General features: G+C 39.0%; 1 protein-coding gene across 4 annotated transcripts in view; it reads left to right on the top strand.

The window, feature by feature from the left end:
• The window catches only part of FGF12 (fibroblast growth factor 12), a 412502-nt gene that overhangs the window by 122654 nt on the left and 276773 nt on the right, over window positions 1-13075 (top strand). The window lies entirely within an intron of this gene.

The following is a 13075-nucleotide window of genomic DNA, read 5'->3' as shown; positions in this document are numbered from 1 at the left end:
TAACGGTGGGCTCCCTAGGGGCTAACACCCCCGTCCCCTTCTGCAGAGCATCTAGGGGCATTCATGGAAGAGAACCAGGATCCTCCTCTTCCATTCTGGCCCTCGTTCTCCCACAATTTTCAGTTAGATGTCAGTCACCCTCTGTTAGCTAATAGCTTCTTGCCCCATATTCAGGAAAACACTGTATACCTCGATGAAACCACGGTTTGATAAGGATGAGAGTTACATATTTACATGCTCTTTGTCCCATAGAGCCTGTAGAGTCCTTGAGGGCAGTGGCCACCTCATTCTCCATTTCTGTTTCTCATACATCCCATCGTCTGTCCATCCATCTATCTATCCATCCATCCATCCATCCATCCATCCATCCATCCACCCACCCAGTGTTTAATCTACCTCCTGAGAACCTAAATGTAAATAAACATTCCTTCCTATATCTCTCATAACACAGTGCGATCTTGACATAATAGACAGTAGGCACAACATGAACTTAAATTTACTGTCTTTTTCTAACTCTTTGGCAACACATGATGTGGCATCTTCCTCATGTTTCTGATCGATTTCTCACTTGCCTGTTTTCACCCATGCCCTTTCACTTCTTTTCACCCAGACCTCCTTTTCTTATTCTCTTCCAACTGCTTCTCTCCTTGTTCCCAATGGCTCTGCTCATTAACTTTTCTGTCTTGTTACTCCCATCTTTGCACACTCACACTTTTGGGACATTTACGGAACAACATAGTATCTGCAGTTTGGTCTCAGTGAGTATAAAGGAAACTTTAGACTTATCAGAGATCTTAGCCTGGCCTTTCTGAAGATAATTCTTTTCTTTGGCTTTAAACTCAAATGGTTAGTCTTTGCTGTATCTCTATTTACAAAGGGAAATTGGATACCTCAAAATTTCAGAGTGATTATCCCCAATTTAAGCCAGGCTATCTTGAGAGAAAGAAAGCAGAATTTCCAAGGTCTGTGCTTCCCTGGGTGTGGCCCACAGGGTCATTTGCAATCTGCAGATGATTAACCCTTGCTGTGGACAACTGAAAGCAAACACAGTCTAGAAGGAAAGCTTGCTCAGTGAACAGTTGACTAGTTTAGGTTCGCATCTCCGCAACTCTGATTGTTATGTTCTCTTGGGTTTCAGGAATGAAGCATATGGGCTGGGGTCATTGGGTAAAGAAAACACTTGAAAAGTCTGGACAAGTGGGGCTCAGAATTAGTTTAGAAATTTGGATTAAGCCTTGTAAAGAAGTTGCTCCATCTCATTTTTCCGTTGAGTTTTCATGACATTATTCATTCCATAGTGGGCTCTTTTTCTTATCCCGTGATGTTGATGAAATAGTAAATTTCAGGATCTTAAGTTACGATCTTAAGGCAAAAGCTACTAAAGTCTCTTATTTTATATCATTAGTATGGCCTGTTTATTGTATAAAGGGAAGATATGTGCAAAATACTAGACTTATCTCTGCACAGTAAATAACTCATATTAGGGGAAAATGAAATTCTTCATATTGTCGTGCAAGCATCATTTGGGGGCCATCTTCTCTCAGGGCTTATGTGGTCTACAAAGAGCTTCAAGGCTCTGAATTCCATGTGACTTTGATATTTCAGTCTCTGAACTATGTTCTTGCACTCCAATTTTCGTGAATAGATTCTAGTCAGCCTGCTTATTAACGAACAAGGGTAATCTAAATGTTAGGTGGATTGTTTTTGTGAATGGATAATATAAACTTACCTGATCTTTGTTGAAGTTGACTTGGAGACCAGTGATTCGCATGGCTTAATTAAGGAAACTGCTTCCTGTGGCCTTTTCCTTGGCATCTCATTAGAAAATAGAGACTTTGAGGAAATTGCTGAGTTTATTGTTTTTTCATTGCTCATTTAATCTTTTCCTCTTTTTCATCTACTTAGTGTACATTTTGGCAAAGAGGATCATGACTGGTGGATTCCTTTAGCTAAAGTGTCACAGTAATAATCTGACAAAGAGATGACAGGACCTGTTAAGAGATGCTGAGTACAAGGGCAACATGCTTGTATCTGTCCACTGTGGACTTGAGTTTGTTATGAAGCTTAGCTTAGAAGAATTGTGAGCATAGGGTGCAACAAAACTTTTGGGGAAGATAATAGTATCTGTTACCATTGCTAACAAAGCCAAATAACTAATCTGTTGATTTGCTGTCAGTGACCATGATTCACATAGCTTGAGATGAGCCTATTTATAGAGAGATGGCACCTTCCACTTCTCAATTCTCCAGAGAGAATTCTTTAGCTGGATTGGGAGGAAGTTGCTAAACACCAAAAGGAAAAAACTATTTGAGCAAATCTATTTTATAAGCTCTTTGATGTTATGTTCACTTAATATTTGATTTATCCTTTAAACTCACTAAATGGCCTGCCAGCCATTTCCTGTGAAATACAAACTGAGTCACAAATGGTAAAGTGGTGAAATGGAATAACTCGTCATGATAATTTCCACTCTGAATTTGTGTCACTGAGACACAAGTTTCATGGGCCAGACTTGCCAGGGGAGAGAGCCTGAGACAGTGAACTAAGTTAGGTATTGGATGGGAAAGGCCACAGTTGTATTTCTGATTTCAGGGCTGACATACTGAGAGTCTTTTAATCCTTGCATTAGCTCACCAGGTTCCAGTACATACGATGGTGAAACCGCATAAATGCAGAGGGGATACTGAAATTACACGGTGAAGGTCGCAGATTTTAAAATCATGATATTGCATTATGAAAACATGAGAACTGGCAGGGCCAGCTCTCCCATCACAGAGCTCCAGGACCATAGGGTGCCTCGGATGCATTGTGAATGCCATCCCTGGAGCACAGTGGTGGCTTACCCTGGGACTTTGTAGCAAAATGCAGCCTTAGATAAGAAACCTTTGAGTCAGAACAAGTTGGTGTTTTATACAAGATTGCCCAGTTTAGATTGTGGTAAGATTGGGGCTAGAACTTGATCCAGTTGATTTTTCTTGCCTGTGTATTTCACAACACAACACACAAAAAAGTAGTGTGATGTACTGCATGTCCTCTATCAAAGAATGTGAATAATTTTATAGATTATTATTTTTCCCATTAAGGATTGTTATTATTATTTTGTAATTAGAACAATTATGTGGTCTTATAGAGGAAATAGCTGGCAGAAGGAGACATAAGCTAAGTCAAGCAATTGGGGTTCTAAAATGACCATCCTACGGCACTGTGCATATAGAAGTAAATCCCACAGTGAAGACATACAGATAGCGCAGGAATCCTTAGTCCCATAGTACTGTGTGGACACTAGGTCTTTGGAAGTGAAATGTTGGAGACCTAGAACTGGCACATTGGCTTAGGTCACTGAACCATAGAAAAGCCTTTAGAACATAAGAAAAGAACATTCTTACAGTCCTTATTACTTGAGTTATTATTTATATGTGAAATACCTGTATGAGCTGCTCGGATATTTGCTTGAATGTTGATACCGCTTAATTTGCCATGTGAATTACATGGCTTACTCAATTCCGGCATTTGTTTTACTCTTGAATAGAAACACCTGAACAAATGATTAACTCTAGAATTATTTCTGTTTTTCACTCAAGAGTTGCTGCATGTAATAGATAGCATTCCCCATCAGGAAGGGAGAAGTGTTTATAGAATCTGTAAATGTTGGAGTGGCCAGGAACCTTGGAGGTCATTAGTATCACTCTTTGAGTTTTCAAATGAAAGTCTCTCTGTAAAGCACAGAGTAATTAGATAAGCTTAAATCTATGTATTTTAATCAGTGTTTTTATTATTTTTCTGTAATTTAATTCTTTCCCTTAAACTGGGGCATTAAAAAAATCAGTAATCAATAAAATTCCTCACCCGAAAAACATTAGATAGCTTTCATAGCTTAAGTTTTGGATTTTATATTACTTTTGTTTTAAAGAATGATGTAGTATGTTTATAATGACTGGATAAAATAAATCAAAGAAGTGATTATAATTTTACTAAATTTTGTTGATTTTCATTTGTCTTATTTTTCTCAGTTCTTGTTTCTACTTGTTTCTGAGTCCTTGTTTCTGTTATAAAAATTATGGTTAATCAAAATATTTTAGTATTTTTCCAACTTGTTTTGGTGGATGTATACTATTTAATAGCATACTCATTCAGTATTTTACTATCAAACATATCCTTTGACAGTGACAAAGGAAACATCATAAAATAAAAACTTCAAGAAGAAAACTGACAAAAATGGGGGAAATGCTTGATCATGTGACTTAAAGAATATAAATTACATTTTTATAAATTGTAATCATTCTGGTCAATATATAGATCAAGAATACATTCACATGACAAGTGATACTTTACATTTATAGCAAGTAGTTTTATTGTATTTTCTCTTTTAAAAGTATGACTCATGTCTGAACTACAAAATCAGCCTAATTAAATGATATTTGGCTTGATGCTTGTTTGAAAAAAACAAGCTTTCCTTTTTAGAAACCCACCCTAGGGTTTAAAATGATATTTTGTGTATGTGTGTGTTGTAATCTTCTTTTCTCTACAGCAGTGCATTCTCAAAATTATGTTTCCATTGTAAGAACATTTTAAAATAGTAGGTACTGTGATTTCTTGATTTCTTTCATCCCACAGAGATCTCATCAAGCCATAACTCAGGATTAAGTCTTTATAGTTTTAATGAAGTTGATATTGAACAGAGTTAGAAAAACAATTTGTAGGAAATGAGGCAGTCTGTATTTGAGGAAGCAGTAGGAATATTTTGGAGGATCTTTAGAAACTAAAGCTTTGTCTCTTACAAGTGTAGTTTAAGGAAAGTACTGGACTTACTAATAAAAAACTACATAGCTTTTATTCTTGTTGAGAGCATATTTTTGTATAGATATTACTGTATTGATTTAGTTTGGGAGATTTGTTAATAGTGATTACTTTTTTCTCATCTCTTTTTTTGAGTACTTTGTCATAATGTTGTATTCACTATGACTTTCATCTGAAATATTATAGATTTTTGTGAGAACTCTCATAAATAGCCTATTTAGACATAGGAGACCAAGTTAACGTACGACATTTTGAATTCTATCTGATGGCCTACTATCAGGCTACATGACTTTACTTGTTATCCAAAGAGAAATGAAGCACATCTAACGGGCTTTGATTCCAAGGTCACTTTCTAAGCATCCGTGAGAGGGAGGAGCCTTAGAATGCAAAATATCTATAAGTTAACCATATATAATAATACCTTCCTTGATGATATAACTTCAGGATTTACAGAATTTCTTTACAACTTCTGCTCCTTTAATTCTTCATAGCAGTCTACTGGCATGATACCGTCTTTGAAATAAAACTAAGCTTCAAAGTAGTAGACAGACTTGTTCAGGTTCATGGAGTCAGAGAGTGGCTAAACTGCTCCAGGACCTCCAGCCCCCACCCTGCAGATCCTCTGTCTTTATCTCCCACCACCTTGAGCTAAGGAGGCAGAATCTGAAGAATTCAGTGAGATTCAAAGCTGGGACACTCCAGTTGGGGGAATCAGATAAAGAGTTGAAGGAATTATGGAGCGTCATGTTGCTTTGCTCTGGGTATATCTAGAGCCCCCGGGAGCATCTCTTGTGAAGAGGAGGAGTAAAGCGGGGAGGCTGGGGAAGGCCTCCAGGTACTGAAGAAGCGGTCCTGTGGCTATCTTGTCATGTGCACTTCCCAGGCTCCTGGCTGGGATGTTCCTCTCTGCTTGTGGGAGCCTAGGAGATGTTAAAGGCTGCCGCCTGGGGCCCCTAAGGACTCACTGGGAGACTCAGGTCCGGAGGGGAAGACTCTCTTCACTGTAAACATAAACCATTGCTTCAGATGTTTTCAAATGCAAAGAGGTTAATAACAAAGGCAAGAGAGCCCTGTAGGATTTAGTGTTTAAAATCTTTTTTTTAATTTTAATTTTAATTTTTTTTACAGTGAGTGTTGACTGGGTAGCAGAGTGATTAAGTACATGGATGTTGGTGTGGGATCGGAATCCAAATTCTGGAGATACTATTTGTGAGAACATTAGGCAAATTTCTTAACATCTTTGAGCCTCAGTGTGCCGATTTGTAAAATGAAAGTACTGTCTCTAGCATTTGGCTAGGAAAGATTTCTCTGAGGAAGAATCATTTAAGCTGAATTCTGAAGGATGAGGCAGGCAGAGAAGGGTGGAAGATGTTCAAGGCAGAAGAGTGCAGCTTGCAAGAGATTGAGGTGAGGAGGTATTCGGTGCTTTAGAAGAAGTATAGCTGGATTGATGGGAGCAAGTGGTCCAGGTGACATTGGAAAGCTTGTCAGGGCAGTGTTGTGCTGGGCCTTGGAATCTTGCAGAGAGATTTTAATCTAGAATCCAAAGAGAGTCAGAAGTAGGGGGTGATATAATCTGGTCTGTATATTTAAATGGACACTCTGGGTTTGGAGAGGAGGGTGGATTATAGGGGAGCCAGAGGGGAAGTTAAGGAATCATAAGGCGGCAAGGGAAGCAGTTTGGGACAGTAGTTCTCAAAGTGTGGTACACAGGCCCTGGAAGCTCCTTGGGGACCTTTTAGTGGGTCCACAAGGTTAAAACTAGGTTCATAATGATATTTCCTAATACTAATTATTCATCTTTTTTCACTCATTGTCTTAAGTGTCCAGTGTGATTTTCCAGAGGTTATATGATATGTCCACTATCATCCAAAAAAGGCTATTAAAATTTCTTTTCTTTAAAACTACATGTCTGTGTAAGGCCAGGTTATCTTTATATGCTTAAGCCACAACATCTACAAGAGATTAAATGAGGAAGCAGGTTTGAGAATCCAGCTGATTTCTGTTAAGGCAGACATAACAGAAATTTGAAAACATATAAATTATTTTTCACTCATTTTTGTTTTGGAAAACTGTTATGTTTCATTAAAACACCTGTTTGTTTAATATATGATGGGCTTGTTTTTAATGAATGTTTGAAACATTTTGTCATAATTTCTAAACACAGTAACTATTGAAAGATATAGGCCACAGAAACAAGCTCTTTGAGATACTCAACAATTTTTAGAAGTGTAAAAGCATCCTGAAACCAGAAAGTTGGAGAACCACCAGTCTTAAGGTATAGATAATGTTGACAGAAAACATCATGGCAGTGGTCATGGATATGAAGAGTAGATGGAGGTAGAATCAGCTGAGCCTGGTAATAGATAGATATGAGTCAAAAGCATGTAAGATGTCTGAATGACTGATTTCTGGCTAAACAATTCAGTAGTGAGTGGTGCTAAGATGCAGGAAAACTAGGGGAGAAGCAGGGTTGGTACGTGTCAGATGCATATCCTTCCCCAGTTACAAAGCACTGCAGAATGCTAAGGTGGAAAATTGGGTGATAGTATTATTTATTGTTTAGTAGTTTTACAATATAGTGAAGATCCTGAATACCCCTTCTGTGTAAGGCTATCTACTTTATTCTTGAACTCTTTAGGGAACTTATTTTCCTCCGTTGATCTATAGCTATTACCTTGTAAGAGTAATCCTATAAGCAAATATGTTTTAGGCAGAGAAAACACTGAATGTGTGTGCTCAGTTGTGTCCGACTCTTTGTGAGCCAATGAACTGTAGCCCCCCCAGGCTCCTCTGCCCATGGAATTTTCCAGGCAAGAAATACTGGAGTGGGTTGCCATTTCCTACTCCAGGGGATCTTCCTGACCAAGGGAGTGAACCAGAGAAGAATATTAAGAAAAGTCAGAAATCTAAATAGTTTCTTTCTTAGTCCTTTAAAATTGAAACAAAGTATTGTGTGTTAAAGACACTTGACATAGTTCAGTCCTGAATGTATTCTGAATATGACTTTTATACGTGTGGAATCTAGGTGGACTTTATACATGAGCCTGGGTTAGATTCAGTGGTCTTTGCATAATCAAGTGACTGTGACAAGATAAACTTTGTAAAGTTTTCCTTATTTGTCCAACTCTTGTTAGTCATTTGACTAGTACTTATAGTGGTGCTTATATACCCCCAGTCTCCCTGCTTCTAATCATACTTCTGTTAATGCCTCTCCGCTGGAGTTTGTGTACAGTCTTTTCTTAATGACTTTTCAGAGGTCATTAGAGAAACTCTAAGGTCTAAGACCAAATCTAGTTTCCTGGAAGAGAATGACATGGGATGAATAGAATCTGTAGTCAGATCACAAAACGCTAGAGCTTAGAGATTATACAGGCCAGTGATTCTCAGCTCAGGTGCAGAATCAAGTCACCTGTGAGCTTTTGCAGAGTCAAGTCACCTGTGAGCTTTTATAATGTGCTAATGCCACACAACCAGAAAATCTGATTTCTTGTATCTACTCTGGGCCCCAGACATTAGTCATCAGTTTTTCTTGTTTCTTTGTTTCTAACCTCCTAGAAGATTCTAATGTGCAGCTTGGTTGGTGAACAGGTTGGTGAACCTGTTCAAGTCCCATCACTTCATACCTTATGATCCTGAAACAAAAAATAATTATTTTATTCATTAGTGTTTCCCTAGTGACTCACTGGTAAAGAATTTGCCTGCCAATGCAGGAGACGCAGGAGAGGCTAGTTCGATCCCTGGATCAGGAAGATCTCCTGGAGAAGGAAAACTCACTCTAGTATTCTTACTTGGGAAACCCATAGACAGAGGAGCCTGGCAGGCTATAGTCCATGGGGTCACAGGGGAAAGACATGACTTAGCGACTACACAACAATAAAGAACCTTTAGAATACATTTATGCTGTCTAGACACTGCACACAGATTTTAATTCCAATGATGATCCTTGCCTTTTGCTTGTTGTTGTGTTTAATGGCTTCCAAAACCTGAGCCACATTATGTGTCTGTGTGCCTCATCTTCCTCACCAGCACGTGTGTTCCCGAGGACAGGACCTGGGCCCTGTTCATCACTAAATTCTCAGCACTAGCATCTTGCCTGCGTTACTGCAATTCTTTGATCTCTGTTAAATAAATGAGGACTCATGGAACCTTATGTTTATGGCCAGCCTCAGAGCAAGAGGGATACTGAAGTTAGTATCTCCAGTTCTCACACAGAGATGCTGAGATACAGTAAGCCTGGGGCTTCTCAAATCCATAAGACTAGTAAGAAGTAGAGTCTGCATTTGAAGTCAGGTTTGTTTTTCCTAGTTCACTTTCCTTTCTACTCTGCTAGCACTGGAAATGAGCCTCAGTGTCTTTCTTTGAAAAATGATGGTACCATATTAAAGGATATTTAAGGGCTTTTTAGTTTGACAAGTTATTGAATAGCTACTCTCCTCCCAGGAGGAACACTCATGACTGGGACATGAAATACTCATCTGTTCCCTGCTTCCTACATACATAGCAAATATAAAAAACCATTTTCCTAGTGTGCTGTTTAGAATGTTCCTAACTATATCCCATGGTTTAATTACCTAAAATGTGCTATTAAACATCTCTTTATCTAAAATATCAGTCTTAATTTCTTTTGACTCCAATTTAGGCCTTACAAAATTGGGAATTAAATCCAGTATACTGCAGTGTTTCAGACATTTTTAAAACCTAAGGTAAAAAGGGGGATTAAAACAAAGTGTGAATGAGATTCAGGAAAGAAAATCTGTGAGCTCCTATAAATTATTATTGAAAGAAAAAAACAAAAATTTCTAGAAGATGTATTTTTTTTAATTGTTACTGGTGACTTGAATGTTTTATTTTAGTTTTGGGAATTCAAAAGATGACCCAGATCACCTTTACAGTGCCCCAGAATCAGATAATACTCCTCAATAATTAAGAATGGGGCCAAAATTTAAATAAGTACCTGAAGTAGGGATCCATAGTCAAATTATCTGGGTAGAAGAAATGTCAGATTTTTCAAAAAATTATTTATTTTTAAGTTTTTATTTTATTTATTTTTGGCTGCATTGGATCTTTGTTGCTGCACGTGGGCTTTCTCTAGTGGCAATGAGTGCAGGCTGGTCTCTGGTTGGGGTGTGTGGGGCTTCTCTTCTGGAGCACAAGCTCTAGGGGTGCGTGCTCAGTAGTTGTGATGCCTGGGCTTAGTTGCCTGGGGTGAGTGGGATCTTCCCAGATCAGGAATCGAACCTGTGTCCCCAGCATTGTGTGGTGGATTCTTAATTACTGGACCACCGGGGAAGTGCCAGATTCTGTTTTTAGATAAATAGCTCTAGCTGAGCTGTCCATATGTTACCCATACCATATGTAATCTTATGTTGGGGAGAAGACTTTAAGATAGGAGAGCCACCCAAAATCACCTAAAGAGGACAGAAAATAAGAATGGTCAGTGTTTGTAATTAATTTAAAAAATGATGAAAAAAATAATTACAAAATGATGAAAAGACTGATGTGTCAAACTCCAGGGAAACCCAAGTTTCTCATGATGCAGAGAGTTAAATTTGTGCTATTGTCATGCTTTATTAATTCAGGGAGGACTGCAGTGGATTTTTGCAACCATAATGTAGCCATGAAGTGAAGCATAAGTGGCAAATGAGGTGATGGTTCAGAAGCTGAGAATTCTAGAAAGGAAGTCATGTTGGTAGAAGCCTTTGTTTCCTCTGTAGCCTTCTTATGGGATATTGCTATGAAAGATTGGAAATTTACTTTCCTTTCAGAATGGTGGAGAGGGTTCCTGTTTGCCTCCTTACTGACCCTCTTTTCTCCTCGTAGGCACCAGGGATCTTCTCTGTAACTTTTGCTCGGGGAAGTAGCTGGTAGCATCTTGAAGCTCTGGTATCCTGAGAGGTCTGCTTACTCCTCTCTCTCCACCTACAGGTTGTGAGAAAAGGCATTAAGGGGGAAAAGCACTTTGAATTCATGCATTTCTGAGTGCTTCCATGTAATTCATTTTTTGAGGTTTTTACTGGGCTACATTTCCAGCTTACCACATGGCTTCTTCAGTTTGGATTCCACTCATGGTTCTCCTGGGCTTCTCAGGTGGTGCTAGTGGTAAAGATCCCACCTGCCAATGCAGGAGACATTGAAGACTTGGGTTTGATCCATGGGTGGGGAAGATCCCCTGGAGGAGGGAATGGCAACCTAGTCCAGTATTCTTGCCTAATCCCATGGATAGAGGAGCCTGGTGGGTTGCAAAGAGTCAAACATGACTGAAGTGACTTCACGCATGCATGGTTCTGCTAATGGGACCACCATCTTGGTTGGGAACCTGAAGATGGGAGATCCTTGGCACCTGTTACTTTTACCTAAAGCACAGCACAGTTCTGCCTGTTCTTTTTATCATGCTAAGTAATCACATTCAGTCTGAAGCTTTTGTCTCATGCTATTACACGTCTGCACTTGAGGATGGGTAACTGTGACATCAGCCTTGGGAGATCCACGTACTGGGGTATATGACTCAAAGTGTTATTGAGTTTGCATTAGGAAACGTCAGTACTCATTACAATCACCCACCTTATGGAGGAGGGACGTGAGCCTCTGAAGAGGTAAATTAGGTCATGTAACTACAGAAGGCAGAGCAAGCATAGAAGCTAAAGTCTATAAACATAACCCTGTGCCTTACTGCAACACCATAGCTATAGCAATGGGACATTGCCTGCTGCTGGTAGCAAGATTATCCACCTGTTCTTTGTTTTGAGCAATTTAAATGTTGGTAGTTGTTTTTAAATGTCTATAGTCAAGTTATGTTAGCAGATACCTATTGAATGGCTGTGCTTGGGAATGGAATATGGCAATAATGAGGAAGTACCTGTTCTTTTTCTGTAGGGCAATCTATAATTAAGATTTGTTAATTCTGGCCAGATTTGTATTACTGTGTTCCAAGATGTAGGTTTGCTGTATTCTTCTGGACAGTTTATCCTGTAATGTCTAAATTTCAAGAAGAATAACAATAATTATGTAATTAAAAAAATTAGGTAAAATCTTTTAAAAATGCACATGTGCTCAAGACCTGGCTCAGAGCATGCTGTTTGATTATATATGTTATCAACATGAATATGATGCATAATCAAGGTTCTTTCTCTACCTGTCTTCTCACAGTTCTCTAGCCAACTCCAGCCTTGTTGGCATACGTGGAACGTTTACAGCATCTGTCCATTTCAGTTCCATAGCTTGTAGTTGTTTTTCCCATGAGGGATGCTGTTAACTTCCACACTAACCTTTCCCTTACCTAGACACAGCCCCTCGCTTCCCAGCGCTGCTGCAGTTCTGCCTGTTATTCCAGGCCCGGCCCAACTCCTGTCTTTTCTGCCAGATCTTCTCAGAGCCTTCCAGGTAGAATGATTCACTTCCTGCCCCAGACTTCACTTGTATAGTCATCTGCAGTTCAGTTTGTCTTGTCTTTTACTGTGGGAAGTACCTGTCCCTGTGATCGGAACATGAGTTCCTATAGAAAAAGAGCAAGACTATGTCAATGCTATCTCCATAGTAAGTGGTCAGAAATAATTCATCCAAATGAAATGAATTCTGTTGGTGACTGGTGGGCTCATGACACCAGCACTAGTCAGATTTCAAGGGACTTTCTGCACAAACGAGAAAATACTGAGCAGGAAAAGAAATTAGTATTTTTGGCTAATGTTAATTTCATTTTGTTTGATACTGTGATACAATAATATCATTAATCTACGGTCAATTGGTGTGTAACTATTAGATGAATACTTAGCACTTATGCTTTTCCTTCCTCCCCAACCCAACTCCCAGTTGCCACCCTTGTTTCGCTCGGTATATACTTTTCCTCTTTCCTCTTTCTCAGCAGAGTAGCTACTCATAAAGGGGGAGTTTCTATGGAAATGGTAAAGGAGAGAGGAGCTTTGTATTAATTTATCCCTTTGCTCCAGAAATGGAGGGGAAGTGGGTGGCATTGCCAATTTGGAAAAAGGCCCATTTCTATTTTGACTGGCTTTGGTTTCTTAACATTGGGTTAATGAGAAATTTGCCATTGATTTCAAATTCAGTCATGCCTGGTCCTTACATTTACAGTTGAGACCAACAAGTCATTTTAGTGTTAAATATGCTGGAGGGAACATAGTCACTCTGGTTTCACTTTTCCTGGTGAAGCTGTAAGTAATGGAGGAATACAGTATTGATTTGGTCTAATGAAAAAGCTTCTTTCTGTCAACTCTTTATTACCTCATTGGCTTTTCTTCTTTCCTCTTCTCTTACCCTTAAA

The sequence above is a fragment of the Dama dama genome, chromosome 19 (genome assembly GCF_033118175.1).
Source record: "Dama dama isolate Ldn47 chromosome 19, ASM3311817v1, whole genome shotgun sequence".
Lineage (NCBI taxonomy): Eukaryota > Metazoa > Chordata > Mammalia > Artiodactyla > Cervidae > Dama > Dama dama.
This window is presented reverse-complemented; position numbering and strand designations above follow the sequence as displayed.